Source organism: Triturus cristatus, chromosome 5_2 (genome assembly GCF_964204655.1).
Source record: "Triturus cristatus chromosome 5_2, aTriCri1.1, whole genome shotgun sequence".
NCBI classification, from domain to species: domain Eukaryota; kingdom Metazoa; phylum Chordata; class Amphibia; order Caudata; family Salamandridae; genus Triturus; species Triturus cristatus.
Genome location: NC_140588.1, coordinates 576,416,094 through 576,429,358, shown reverse-complemented (window position 1 = coordinate 576,429,358; position 13,265 = coordinate 576,416,094). Strand labels below are relative to the sequence as shown.

The following is a 13,265-nucleotide window of genomic DNA, read 5'->3' as shown; positions in this document are numbered from 1 at the left end:
TCAGTAGCACGGGGGAGGGGATGGCCTGTGCTTGGAAGTGACAAACAGTCTGGTGGAATCATGAGTGTTTTTTCAAGTTCTGATTCATATTCGCTGTAGAATAAAATATGCTTTCAGCCCCCATGAGCTTTGTCACTAGGAGAGCAGTGTAGGAACTTTTGCAGTATGGCTGTGGGTTCCCTGGTGGTCTAGTGGTTAGGATTCGGCGCTCTCACCACCGCGGCCTGGGTTCGATTCCCGGTCAGGGAACAGTCCTTCTTCTGCCCTTGAATGCTTTTCCTTCCCGCAGGTCAGGGCTTCTCAAAATGAATTTGCTTTTCTGACAAACAGTTTGCCTAGCATCCCGCAATCTGGCTCCTAATTTGATTTTCGCAAGGTTCCCTTTGAGTTGCTTTCCTCGGCGGGAGGAAAATCTCTTGTGCAAGGCTCTTGAGGAAGTGAGATTCTGTATTCCGAGGTGCGCTTCTTTTCGTAGGCTTCTGACCACATGGTGTGCGGCAGGAAGTCATCTTTGACAGGGCCGCAGGCTTTATCTCCAAATGGCATCCCGGACGCACTGCAACCCACCTTTTTGCTGAAACGGAAGTCTGGTTCAGGGTAATAGAAAGCTGAGCTGCACGTACCGAAAGCAGCAGAGCCCAGCGGCGGAGAGGGTGTGGCCAGGGCTGTCTGATTTGCATAGTGACCAGTGGCATCTTGGGAATGTACAGGCTTTGGAGCTTAACGGGTGCTGCAGGGGTCTGCCTGGCCGGAGAAATGCCTGTCTGGCGCTCCCCTCAGGACACACGTGTCTTCCGTTCGAGCATGGAGGGTGAGGGACATGGGTCACCCTCATATACAGGGGTGTGGGCATGGGCAGGATGGGGCGTGGGGGACCCGTCAGGGCATTGCCCGTTTGGAAGCCCGTTCGGAAGGCAAGAGGAGGCGGAGGCGGAGGCGGGAATCTCTGCTCAATTTTTTCCCGAGGCCTGGGGACAAGCCTTTGCACATTTGATCCAGCCGGGCCTGCATCAGCAGATCCTGCTCCGATGGCAAGGGAGAGCCTGCAGGTGTAAATCAAAGAAAGGGGAGAAATCCGCAAGAGGCGGGTTAACAAATTCCACTGGCAGGCCCATGTTCCCCAGGAAGCAAGTACTTCCTCCTGCTCCCTTCAGTGGGAAAAGACATAGGAGGTGTATTTCTCTAAGCAGGGGCTCTGCGTAGGTGGCACTGCATTGCTTTGGGAAGCATCCATGCTAAGTGCAGAGTAGCAGCAGACCCCACAGCTGAGACGTGAATTGGGACTGTTAAGGAAGGGCACTGGGAGGGTGAGGAGGGCAGAGGAAAATGCTTTAAAAAAGCATCTGCAAGTTCCTACACACCCGCTGAAAACCCATACCAGGGATGGGGCTCGAACCCATGCGGACAACTGTCCATTGGATCTTAAGTCCAACGCCTTAACCACTCGGCCACCCTGGTGAGACCCTAGGCCCTGCCTTACTCAGCTCCCTTTTCATGCTGGCTGCTCCAGCGCAGGCTGTCCAGCAAGAGGTGATTGCAGAGTAAAAAGGCTTTTGCAGGAGGATAAAGGTAATTGCTTATGACAAACACACTGTGTGACACCTAACTTTTCCCCACTCGTACTTTATGGGCAATCTATACAGTGGAGTTAGCTTAGTCACAATAAGGAAGTGAGCAAGGCAGGCTCACAAGAGCATCTCCTCCCTGGTGGTCTAGTGGCTAGGATTCGGCGCTTTCACCGCCGCGGCCCGGGTTCGATTCCCGGTCAGGGAAGATCCCTCGTAGACGTGCGTAATTTGTCCACGCAGCTCAGCTTTTTTTAATCGAACGTCCTTAAAAAGGCACCCTGACCTATAGACGAAAGCAGAGGAAAGGGGCTGGGTCCCCTGTGTCCCAGGTTGCTTTGCTCCCATTGCCCTCAGCCACCTTCATGCGCACGCAGTCCCCCACCCAGTCAGGTGCTCTATGTGGGCGTAAAGTGCAGTACCAGCTCATCAGAAAGGTAAATTGCTGGAAAACCCGGCTGCGATGTATACATCTACTTTGGAGCACTCTTCTCCCTTGCACTCTTGAATCGGTCATTCGCAATGTATTCTTCCAGCAAGCTGAATAACGAGGTAGGTGTGAGAAGGTGTACCAGCTGTCTTTGAGCTATCAGCGGCCACTAGGTGTCCCTCTTGTGATTTCCCGGGGATCCCGATTGTACAGGAATTCGTCGGTTCAGTAGCACGGGGGAGGGGATGGCCTGTGCTTGGAAGTGACAAACAGTCTGGTGGAATCATGAGTGTTTTTTCAAGTTCTGATTCATATTCGCTGTAGAATAAAATATGCTTTCAGCCCCCATGAGCTTTGTCACTAGGAGAGCAGTGTAGGAACTTTTGCTGTATGGCTGTGGGTTCCCTGGTGGTCTAGTGGTTAGGATTCTGCGCTCTCACCGCCGCGGCCCGGGTTCGATTCCCGGTCAGGGAACAGTCCTTCTTCTGCCCTTGAATGCTTTTCCTTCCCGCAGGTCAGGGCTTCTCAAAATGAATTTGCTTTTCTGACAAACAGTTTGCCTAGCATCCCGCAATCTGGCTCCTAATTTGATTTTCGCAAGGTTCCCTTTGAGTTGCTTTCCTCGGCGGGAGGAAAATCTCTTGTGCAAGGCTCTTGAGGAAGTGAGATTCTGTATTCCGAGGTGCGCTTCTTTTCGTAGGCTTCTGACCACATGGTGTGCGGCAGGAAGTCATCTTTGACAGGGCCGCAGGCTTTGTCTCCAAATGGCATCCCGGACCCACTGCAACCCACCTTTTTGCTGAAATGGAAGTCTGGTTCAGGGTAAGAAAAAGCTGAGCTGCACGTACCGAAAGCAGCAGAGCCCAGCGGCGGAGAGGGTGTGGCCAGGGCTGTCTGATTTGCATAGTGACCAGTGGCATCTTGGGAATGTACAGGCTTTGGAGCCTAACGGGTGCTGCAGGGGTCTGCCTGGCCGGAGAAATGCCTGTCTGGCGCTCCCCTCAGGACACACGTGTCTTCCGTTCGAGCATGGAGGGTGAGGGACATGGGTCACCCTCATATACAGGGGTGTGGGCATGGGCAGGATGGGGCGTGGGGGACCCGTCAGGGCATTGCCCGTTTGGAAGCCCGTTCGGAAGATAAGAGGAGGCGGAGGTGGGAATCTCTGCTCAATTTTTTCCCGAGGCCTGGGGACAAGCCTTTGCACATTTGATCCTGCCGGGCCTGCATCAGCAGATCCTGCTCCGATGGCAAGGGAGAGCCTGCAGGTGTAAATCAAAGAAAGGGGAGAAATCCGCAAGAGGCGGGTTAACAAATTCCAGTGGCAGGCCCATGTTCCCCAGGAAGCAAGTACTTCCTCCTGCTCCCTTCAGTGGGAAAAGACATAGGAGGTGTATTTCTCTAAGCAGGGGCTCTGCGTAGGTGGCACTGCATTGCTTTGGGAAGCATCCATGCTAAGTGCAGAGTAGCAGCAGACCCCACAGCTGAGACGTGAATTGGGACTGTTAAGGAAGGGCACTGGGAGGGTGAGGAGGGCAGAGGAAAATGCTTTACAAAAGCATCTGCAAGTTCCTACACACCCGCTGAAAACCCATACCAGGGATGGGGCTCGAACCCATGCGGACAACTGTCCATTGGATCTTAAGTCCAACGCCTTAACCACTCGGCCACCCTGGTGAGACCCTAGGCCCTGCCTTACTCAGCTCCCTTTTCATGCTGGCTGCTCCAGCGCAGGCTGTCCAGCAAGAGGTGATTGCAGAGTAAAAAGGCTTTTGCAGGAGGATAAAGGTAATTGCTTATGACAAACACACTGTGTGACACCTAACTTTTCCCCACTCGTACTTTATGGGCAATCTATACAGTGGAGTTAGCTTAGTCACAATAAGGAAGTGAGCAAGGCAGGCTCACAAGAGCATCTCCTCCCTGGTGGTCTAGTGGCTAGGATTTGGCGCTTTCACCGCCGCGGCCCGGGTTCGATTCCCGGTCAGGGAAGATCTCTCTAAGACGTAGACGTGCGTAATTTGTCCACGCAGCTCAGCTTTTTTTAATCGAAGGTCCTTAAAAAGGAACCCCGACCTATAGACGAAAGCAGAGGAAAGGGGCTGGGTCCCCTGTGTCCCAGGTTGCTTTGCTCCCATTGCCCTCAGCCACCTTCATGCGCACGCAGTCCCCCACCCAGTCAGGTGCTCTATGTGGGCGTAAAGTGCAGTACCAGCTCATCAGAAAGGTAAATTGCTGGAAAACCCGGCTGCGATGTATACATCTACTTTGGAGCACTCTTCTCCCTTGCACTCTTGAATCGGTCATTCGCAATGTATTCTTCCAGCAAGCTGAATAACGAGGTAGGTGTGAGAAGGTGTACCAGCTGTCTTTGAGCTATCAGCGGCCACTAGGTGTCCCTCTTGTGATTTCCCGGGGATCCCGATTGTACAGGAATTCGTCGGTTCAGTAGCACGGGGGAGGGGATGGCCTGTGCTTGGAAGTGACAAACAGTCTGGTGGAATCATGAGTGTTTTTTCAAGTTCTGATTCATATTCGCTGTAGAATAAAATATGCTTTCAGCCCCCATGAGCTTTGTCACTAGGAGAGCAGTGTAGGAACTTTTGCAGTATGGCTGTGGGTTCCCTGGTGGTCTAGTGGTTAGGATTCGGCGCTCTCACCACCGCGGCCTGGGTTCGATTCCCGGTCAGGGAACAGTCCTTCTTCTGCCCTTGAATGCTTTTCCTTCCCGCAGGTCAGGGCTTCTCAAAATGAATTTGCTTTTCTGACAAACAGTTTGCCTAGCATCCCGCAATCTGGCTCCTAATTTGATTTTCGCAAGGTTCCCTTTGAGTTGCTTTCCTCGGCGGGAGGAAAATCTCTTGTGCAAGGCTCTTGAGGAAGTGAGATTCTGTATTCCGAGGTGCGCTTCTTTTCGTAGGCTTCTGACCACATGGTGTGCGGCAGGAAGTCATCTTTGACAGGGCCGCAGGCTTTATCTCCAAATGGCATCCCGGACGCACTGCAACCCACCTTTTTGCTGAAACGGAAGTCTGGTTCAGGGTAATAGAAAGCTGAGCTGCACGTACCGAAAGCAGCAGAGCCCAGCGGCGGAGAGGGTGTGGCCAGGGCTGTCTGATTTGCATAGTGACCAGTGGCATCTTGGGAATGTACAGGCTTTGGAGCTTAACGGGTGCTGCAGGGGTCTGCCTGGCCGGAGAAATGCCTGTCTGGCGCTCCCCTCAGGACACACGTGTCTTCCGTTCGAGCATGGAGGGTGAGGGACATGGGTCACCCTCATATACAGGGGTGTGGGCATGGGCAGGATGGGGCGTGGGGGACCCGTCAGGGCATTGCCCGTTTGGAAGCCCGTTCGGAAGGCAAGAGGAGGCGGAGGCGGAGGCGGGAATCTCTGCTCAATTTTTTCCCGAGGCCTGGGGACAAGCCTTTGCACATTTGATCCAGCCGGGCCTGCATCAGCAGATCCTGCTCCGATGGCAAGGGAGAGCCTGCAGGTGTAAATCAAAGAAAGGGGAGAAATCCGCAAGAGGCGGGTTAACAAATTCCACTGGCAGGCCCATGTTCCCCAGGAAGCAAGTACTTCCTCCTGCTCCCTTCAGTGGGAAAAGACATAGGAGGTGTATTTCTCTAAGCAGGGGCTCTGCGTAGGTGGCACTGCATTGCTTTGGGAAGCATCCATGCTAAGTGCAGAGTAGCAGCAGACCCCACAGCTGAGACGTGAATTGGGACTGTTAAGGAAGGGCACTGGGAGGGTGAGGAGGGCAGAGGAAAATGCTTTAAAAAAGCATCTGCAAGTTCCTACACACCCGCTGAAAACCCATACCAGGGATGGGGCTCGAACCCATGCGGACAACTGTCCATTGGATCTTAAGTCCAACGCCTTAACCACTCGGCCACCCTGGTGAGACCCTAGGCCCTGCCTTACTCAGCTCCCTTTTCATGCTGGCTGCTCCAGCGCAGGCTGTCCAGCAAGAGGTGATTGCAGAGTAAAAAGGCTTTTGCAGGAGGATAAAGGTAATTGCTTATGACAAACACACTGTGTGACACCTAACTTTTCCCCACTCGTACTTTATGGGCAATCTATACAGTGGAGTTAGCTTAGTCACAATAAGGAAGTGAGCAAGGCAGGCTCACAAGAGCATCTCCTCCCTGGTGGTCTAGTGGCTAGGATTCGGCGCTTTCACCGCCGCGGCCCGGGTTCGATTCCCGGTCAGGGAAGATCCCTCTAAGACGTAGACGTGCGTAATTTGTCCACGCAGCTCAGCTTTTTTTAATCGAAGGTCCTTAAAAAGGCACCCCGACCTATAGACGAAAGCAGAGGAAAGGGGCTGGGTCCCCTGTGTCCCAGGTTGCTTTGCTCCCATTGCCCTCAGCCACCTTCATGCGCACGCAGTCCCCCACCCAGTCAGGTGCTCTATGTGGGCGTAAAGTGCAGTACCAGCTCATCAGAAAGGTAAATTGCTGGAAAACCCGGCTGCGATGTATACATCTACTTTGGAGCACTCTTCTCCCTTGCACTCTTGAATCGGTCATTCGCAATGTATTCTTCCAGCAAGCTGAATAACGAGGTAGGTGTGAGAAGGTGTACCAGCTGTCTTTGAGCTATCAGCGGCCACTAGGTGTCCCTCTTGTGATTTCCCGGGGATCCCGATTGTACAGGAATTCGTCGGTTCAGTAGCACGGGGGAGGGGATGGCCTGTGCTTGGAAGTGACAAACAGTCTGGTGGAATCATGAGTGTTTTTTCAAGTTCTGATTCATATTCGCTGTAGAATAAAATATGCTTTCAGCCCCCATGAGCTTTGTCACTAGGAGAGCAGTGTAGGAACTTTTGCTGTATGGCTCTGGGTTCCCTGGTGGTCTAGTGGTTAGGATTCTGCGCTCTCACCGCCGCGGCCCGGGTTCGATTCCCGGTCAGGGAACAGTCCTTCTTCTGCCCTTGAATGCTTTTCCTTCCCGCAGGTCAGGGCTTCTCAAAATGAATTTGCTTTTCTGACAAACAGTTTGCCTAGCATCCCGCAATCTGGCTCCTAATTTGATTTTCGCAAGGTTCCCTTTGAGTTGCTTTCCTCGGCGGGAGGAAAATCTCTTGTGCAAGGCTCTTGAGGAAGTGAGATTCTGTATTCCGAGGTGCGCTTCTTTTCGTAGGCTTCTGACCACATGGTGTGCGGCAGGAAGTCATCTTTGACAGGGCCGCAGGCTTTGTCTCCAAATGGCATCCCGGACCCACTGCAACCCACCTTTTTGCTGAAACGGAAGTCTGGTTCAGGGTAAGAAAAAGCTGAGCTGCACGTACCGAAAGCAGCAGAGCCCAGCGGCGGAGAGGGTGTGGCCAGGGCTGTCTGATTTGCATAGTGACCAGTGGCATCTTGGGAATGTACAGGCTTTGGAGCCTAACGGGTGCTGCAGGGGTCTGCCTGGCCGGAGAAATGCCTGTCTGGCGCTCCCCTCAGGACACACGTGTCTTCCGTTCGAGCATGGAGGGTGAGGGACATGGGTCACCCTCATATACAGGGGTGTGGGCATGGGCAGGATGGGGCGTGGGGGACCCGTCAGGGCATTGCCCGTTTGGAAGCCCGTTCGGAAGGCAAGAGGAGGCGGAGGTGGGAATCTCTGCTCAATTTTTTCCCGAGGCCTGGGGACAAGCCTTTGCACATTTGATCCTGCCGGGCCTGCATCAGCAGATCCTGCTCCGATGGCAAGGGAGAGCCTGCAGGTGTAAATCAAAGAAAGGGGAGAAATCCGCAAGAGGCGGGTTAACAAATTCCAGTGGCAGGCCCATGTTCCCCAGGAAGCAAGTACTTCCTCCTGCTCCCTTCAGTGGGAAAAGACATAGGAGGTGTATTTCTCTAAGCAGGGGCTCTGCGTAGGTGGCACTGCATTGCTTTGGGAAGCATCCATGCTAAGTGCAGAGTAGCAGCAGACCCCACAGCTGAGACGTGAATTGGGACTGTTAAGGAAGGGCACTGGGAGGGTGAGGAGGGCAGAGGAAAATGCTTTACAAAAGCATCTGCAAGTTCCTACACACCCGCTGAAAACCCATACCAGGGATGGGGCTCGAACCCATGCGGACAACTGTCCATTGGATCTTAAGTCCAACGCCTTAACCACTCGGCCACCCTGGTGAGACCCTAGGCCCTGCCTTACTCAGCTCCCTTTTCATGCTGGCTGCTCCAGCGCAGGCTGTCCAGCAAGAGGTGATTGCAGAGTAAAAAGGCTTTTGCAGGAGGATAAAGGTAATTGCTTATGACAAACACACTGTGTGACACCTAACTTTTCCCCACTCGTACTTTATGGGCAATCTATACAGTGGAGTTAGCTTAGTCACAATAAGGAAGTGAGCAAGGCAGGCTCACAAGAGCATCTCCTCCCTGGTGGTCTAGTGGCTAGGATTCGGCGCTTTCACCGCCGCGGCCCGGGTTCGATTCCCGGTCAGGGAAGATCCCTCTAAGACGTAGACGTGCGTAATTTGTCCACGCAGCTCAGCTTTTTTTAATCGAAGGTCCTTAAAAAGGCACCCCGACCTATAGACGAAAGCAGAGGAAAGGGGCTGGGTCCCCTGTGTCCCAGGTTGCTTTGCTCCCATTGCCCTCAGCCACCTTCATGCGCACGCAGTCCCCCACCCAGTCAGGTGCTCTATGTGGGCGTAAAGTGCAGTACCAGCTCATCAGAAAGGTAAATTGCTGGAAAACCCGGCTGCGATGTATACATCTACTTTGGAGCACTCTTCTCCCTTGCACTCTTGAATCGGTCATTCGCAATGTATTCTTCCAGCAAGCTGAATAACGAGGTAGGTGTGAGAAGGTGTACCAGCTGTCTTTGAGCTATCAGCGGCCACTAGGTGTCCCTCTTGTGATTTACCGGGGATCCCGATTGTACAGGAATTCGTCGGTTCAGTAGCACGGGGGAGGGGATGGCCTGTGCTTGGAAGTGACAAACAGTCTGGTGGAATCATGAGTGTTTTTTCAAGTTCTGATTCATATTCGCTGTAGAATAAAATATGATTTCAGCCCCCATGAGCTTTGTCACTAGGAGAGCAGTGTAGGAACTTTTGCTGTATGGCTCTGGGTTCCCTGGTGGTCTAGTGGTTAGGATTCTGCGCTCTCACCGCCGCGGCCCGGGTTCGATTCCCGGTCAGGGAACAGTCCTTCTTCTGCCCTTGAATGCTTTTCCTTCCCGCAGGTCAGGGCTTCTCAAAATGAATTTGCTTTTCTGACAAACAGTTTGCCTAGCATCCCGCAATCTGGCTCCTAATTTGATTTTCGCAAGGTTCCCTTTGAGTTGCTTTCCTCGGCGGGAGGAAAATCTCTTGTGCAAGGCTCTTGAGGAAGTGAGATTCTGTATTCCGAGGTGCGCTTCTTTTCGTAGGCTTCTGACCACATGGTGTGCGGCAGGAAGTCATCTTTGACAGGGCCGCAGGCTTTGTCTCCAAATGGCATCCCGGACCCACTGCAACCCACCTTTTTGCTGAAACGGAAGTCTGGTTCAGGGTAAGAAAAAGCTGAGCTGCACGTACCGAAAGCAGCAGAGCCCAGCGGCGGAGAGGGTGTGGCCAGGGCTGTCTGATTTGCATAGTGACCAGTGGCATCTTGGGAATGTACAGGCTTTGGAGCCTAACGGGTGCTGCAGGGGTCTGCCTGGCCGGAGAAATGCCTGTCTGGCGCTCCCCTCAGGACACACGTGTCTTCCGTTCGAGCATGGAGGGTGAGGGACATGGGTCACCCTCATATACAGGGGTGTGGGCATGGGCAGGATGGGGCGTGGGGGACCCGTCAGGGCATTGCCCGTTTGGAAGCCCGTTCGGAAGGCAAGAGGAGGCGGAGGCGGAGGCGGAGGCGGGAATCTCTGCTCAATTTTTTCCCGAGGCCTGGGGACAAGCCTTTGCACATTTGATCCTGCCGGGCCTGCATCAGCAGATCCTGCTCCGATGGCAAGGGAGAGCCTGCAGGTGTAAATCAAAGAAAGGGGAGAAATCCTCAAGAGGCGGGTTAACAAATTCCAGTGGCAGGCCCATGTTCCCCAGGAAGCAAGTACTTCCTCCTGCTCCCTTCAGTGGGAAAAGACATAGGAGGTGTATTTCTCTAAGCAGGGGCTCTGCGTAGGTGGCACTGCATTGCTTTGGGAAGCATCCATGCTAAGTGCAGAGTAGCAGCAGACCCCACAGCTGAGACGTGAATTGGGACTGTTAAGGAAGGGCACTGGGAGGGTGAGGAGGGCAGAGGAAAATGCTTTAAAAAAGCATCTGCAAGTTCCTACACACCCGCTGAAAACCCATACCAGGGATGGGGCTCGAACCCATGCGGACAACTGTCCATTGGATCTTAAGTCCAACGCCTTAACCACTCGGCCACCCTGGTGAGACCCTAGGCCCTGCCTTACTCAGCTCCCTTTTCATGCTGGCTGCTCCAGCGCAGGCTGTCCAGCAAGAGGTGATTGCAGAGTAAAAAGGCTTTTGCAGGAGGATAAAGGTAATTGCTTATGACAAACACACTGTGTGACACCTAACTTTTCCCCACTCGTACTTTATGGGCAATCTATACAGTGGAGTTAGCTTAGTCACAATAAGGAAGTGAGCAAGGCAGGCTCACAAGAGCATCTCCTCCCTGGTGGTCTAGTGGCTAGGATTCGGCGCTTTCACCGCCGCGGCCCGGGTTCGATTCCCGGTCAGGGAAGATCCCTCTAAGACGTAGACGTGCGTAATTTGTCCACGCAGCTCAGCTTTTTTTAATCGAAGGTCCTTAAAAAGGCACCCCGACCTATAGACGAAAGCAGAGGAAAGGGGCTGGGTCCCCTGTGTCCCAGGTTGCTTTGCTCCCATTGCCCTCAGCCACCTTCATGCGCACGCAGTCCCCCACCCAGTCAGGTGCTCTATGTGGGCGTAAAGTGCAGTACCAGCTCATCAGAAAGGTAAATTGCTGGAAAACCCGGCTGCGATGTATACATCTACTTTGGAGCACTCTTCTCCCTTGCACTCTTGAATCGGTCATTCGCAATGTATTCTTCCAGCAAGCTGAATAACGAGGTAGGTGTGAGAAGGTGTACCAGCTGTCTTTGAGCTATCAGCGGCCACTAGGTGTCCCTCTTGTGATTTCCCGGGGATCCCGATTGTACAGGAATTCGTCGGTTCAGTAGCACGGGGGAGGGGATGGCCTGTGCTTGGAAGTGACAAACAGTCTGGTGGAATCATGAGTGTTTTTTCAAGTTCTGATTCATATTCGCTGTAGAATAAAATATGCTTTCAGCCCCCATGAGCTTTGTCACTAGGAGAGCAGTGTAGGAACTTTTGCTGTATGGCTCTGGGTTCCCTGGTGGTCTAGTGGTTAGGATTCTGCGCTCTCACCGCCGCGGCCCGGGTTCGATTCCCGGTCAGGAAACAGTCCTTCTTCTGCCCTTGAATGCTTTTCCTTCCCGCAGGTCAGGGCTTCTCAAAATGAATTTGCTTTTCTGACAAACAGTTTGCCTAGCATCCCGCAATCTGGCTCCTAATTTGATTTTCGCAAGGTTCCCTTTGAGTTGCTTTCCTCGGCGGGAGGAAAATCTCTTGTGCAAGGCTCTTGAGGAAGTGAGATTCTGTATTCCGAGGTGCGCTTCTTTTCGTAGGCTTCTGACCACATGGTGTGCGGCAGGAAGTCATCTTTGACAGGGCCGCAGGCTTTGTCTCCAAATGGCATCCCGGACCCACTGCAACCCACCTTTTTGCTGAAATGGAAGTCTGGTTCAGGGTAAGAAAAAGCTGAGCTGCACGTACCGAAAGCAGCAGAGCCCAGCGGCGGAGAGGGTGTGGCCAGGGCTGTCTGATTTGCATAGTGACCAGTGGCATCTTGGGAATGTACAGGCTTTGGAGCCTAACGGGTGCTGCAGGGGTCTGCCTGGCCGGAGAAATGCCTGTCTGGCGCTCCCCTCAGGACACACGTGTCTTCCGTTCGAGCATGGAGGGTGAGGGACATGGGTCACCCTCATATACAGGGGTGTGGGCATGGGCAGGATGGGGCGTGGGGGACCCGTCAGGGCATTGCCCGTTTGGAAGCCCGTTCGGAAGGCAAGAGGAGGCGGAGGTGGGAATCTCTGCTCAATTTTTTCCCGAGGCCTGGGGACAAGCCTTTGCACATTTGATCCTGCCGGGCCTGCATCAGCAGATCCTGCTCCGATGGCAAGGGAGAGCCTGCAGGTGTAAATCAAAGAAAGGGGAGAAATCCGCAAGAGGCGGGTTAACAAATTCCAGTGGCAGGCCCATGTTCCCCAGGAAGCAAGTACTTCCTCCTGCTCCCTTCAGTGGGAAAAGACATAGGAGGTGTATTTCTCTAAGCAGGGGCTCTGCGTAGGTGGCACTGCATTGCTTTGGGAAGCATCCATGCTAAGTGCAGAGTAGCAGCAGACCCCACAGCTGAGACGTGAATTGGGACTGTTAAGGAAGGGCACTGGGAGGGTGAGGAGGGCAGAGGAAAATGCTTTACAAAAGCATCTGCAAGTTCCTACACACCCGCTGAAAACCCATACCAGGGATGGGGCTCGAACCCATGCGGACAACTGTCCATTGGATCTTAAGTCCAACGCCTTAACCACTCGGCCACCCTGGTGAGACCCTAGGCCCTGCCTTACTCAGCTCCCTTTTCATGCTGGCTGCTCCAGCGCAGGCTGTCCAGCAAGAGGTGATTGCAGAGTAAAAAGGCTTTTGCAGGAGGATAAAGGTAATTGCTTATGACAAACACACTGTGTGACACCTAACTTTTCCCCACTCGTACTTTATGGGCAATCTATACAGTGGAGTTAGCTTAGTCACAATAAGGAAGTGAGCAAGGCAGGCTCACAAGAGCATCTCCTCCCTGGTGGTCTAGTGGCTAGGATTTGGCGCTTTCACCGCCGCGGCCCGGGTTCGATTCCCGGTCAGGGAAGATCTCTCTAAGACGTAGACGTGCGTAATTTGTCCACGCAGCTCAGCTTTTTTTAATCGAAGGTCCTTAAAAAGGCACCCCGACCTATAGACGAAAGCAGAGGAAAGGGGCTGGGTCCCCTGTGTCCCAGGTTGCTTTGCTCCCATTGCCCTCAGCCACCTTCATGCGCACGCAGTCCCCCACCCAGTCAGGTGCTCTATGTGGGCGTAAAGTGCAGTACCAGCTCATCAGAAAGGTAAATTGCTGGAAAACCCGGCTGCGATGTATACATCTACTTTGGAGCACTCTTCTCCCTTGCACTCTTGAATCGGTCATTCGCAATGTATTCTTCCAGCAAGCTGAATAACGAGGTAGGTGTGAGAAGGTGTACCAGCTGTCTT

The 13,265-nt window shown here is 53.3% G+C and overlaps 6 non-coding genes across 6 annotated transcripts; all 6 read right to left on the bottom strand.

The window, feature by feature from the left end:
- Positions 1 to 1,375: 1,375 nt before the first annotated feature.
- Positions 1,376 to 1,458, bottom strand: TRNAL-UAA (transfer RNA leucine (anticodon UAA)). Its single transcript has one exon. It is a non-coding gene; the product is annotated as a tRNA-Leu (tRNA).
- Positions 1,459 to 3,589: 2,131 nt separating this feature from the next.
- TRNAL-UAA (transfer RNA leucine (anticodon UAA)) lies at positions 3,590 to 3,672 on the bottom strand. Its single transcript has one exon. It is a non-coding gene; the product is annotated as a tRNA-Leu (tRNA).
- A 2,143-nt stretch (positions 3,673 to 5,815) lies between these two features.
- Positions 5,816 to 5,898, bottom strand: TRNAL-UAA (transfer RNA leucine (anticodon UAA)). Its single transcript has one exon. It is a non-coding gene; the product is annotated as a tRNA-Leu (tRNA).
- Positions 5,899 to 8,035: 2,137 nt separating this feature from the next.
- TRNAL-UAA (transfer RNA leucine (anticodon UAA)) lies at positions 8,036 to 8,118 on the bottom strand. Its single transcript has one exon. It is a non-coding gene; the product is annotated as a tRNA-Leu (tRNA).
- A 2,149-nt stretch (positions 8,119 to 10,267) lies between these two features.
- Positions 10,268 to 10,350, bottom strand: TRNAL-UAA (transfer RNA leucine (anticodon UAA)). The gene has a single exon. It is a non-coding gene; the product is annotated as a tRNA-Leu (tRNA).
- Positions 10,351 to 12,487: 2,137 nt separating this feature from the next.
- Positions 12,488 to 12,570, bottom strand: TRNAL-UAA (transfer RNA leucine (anticodon UAA)). The gene has a single exon. It is a non-coding gene; the product is annotated as a tRNA-Leu (tRNA).
- Positions 12,571 to 13,265: the final 695 nt, after the last annotated feature.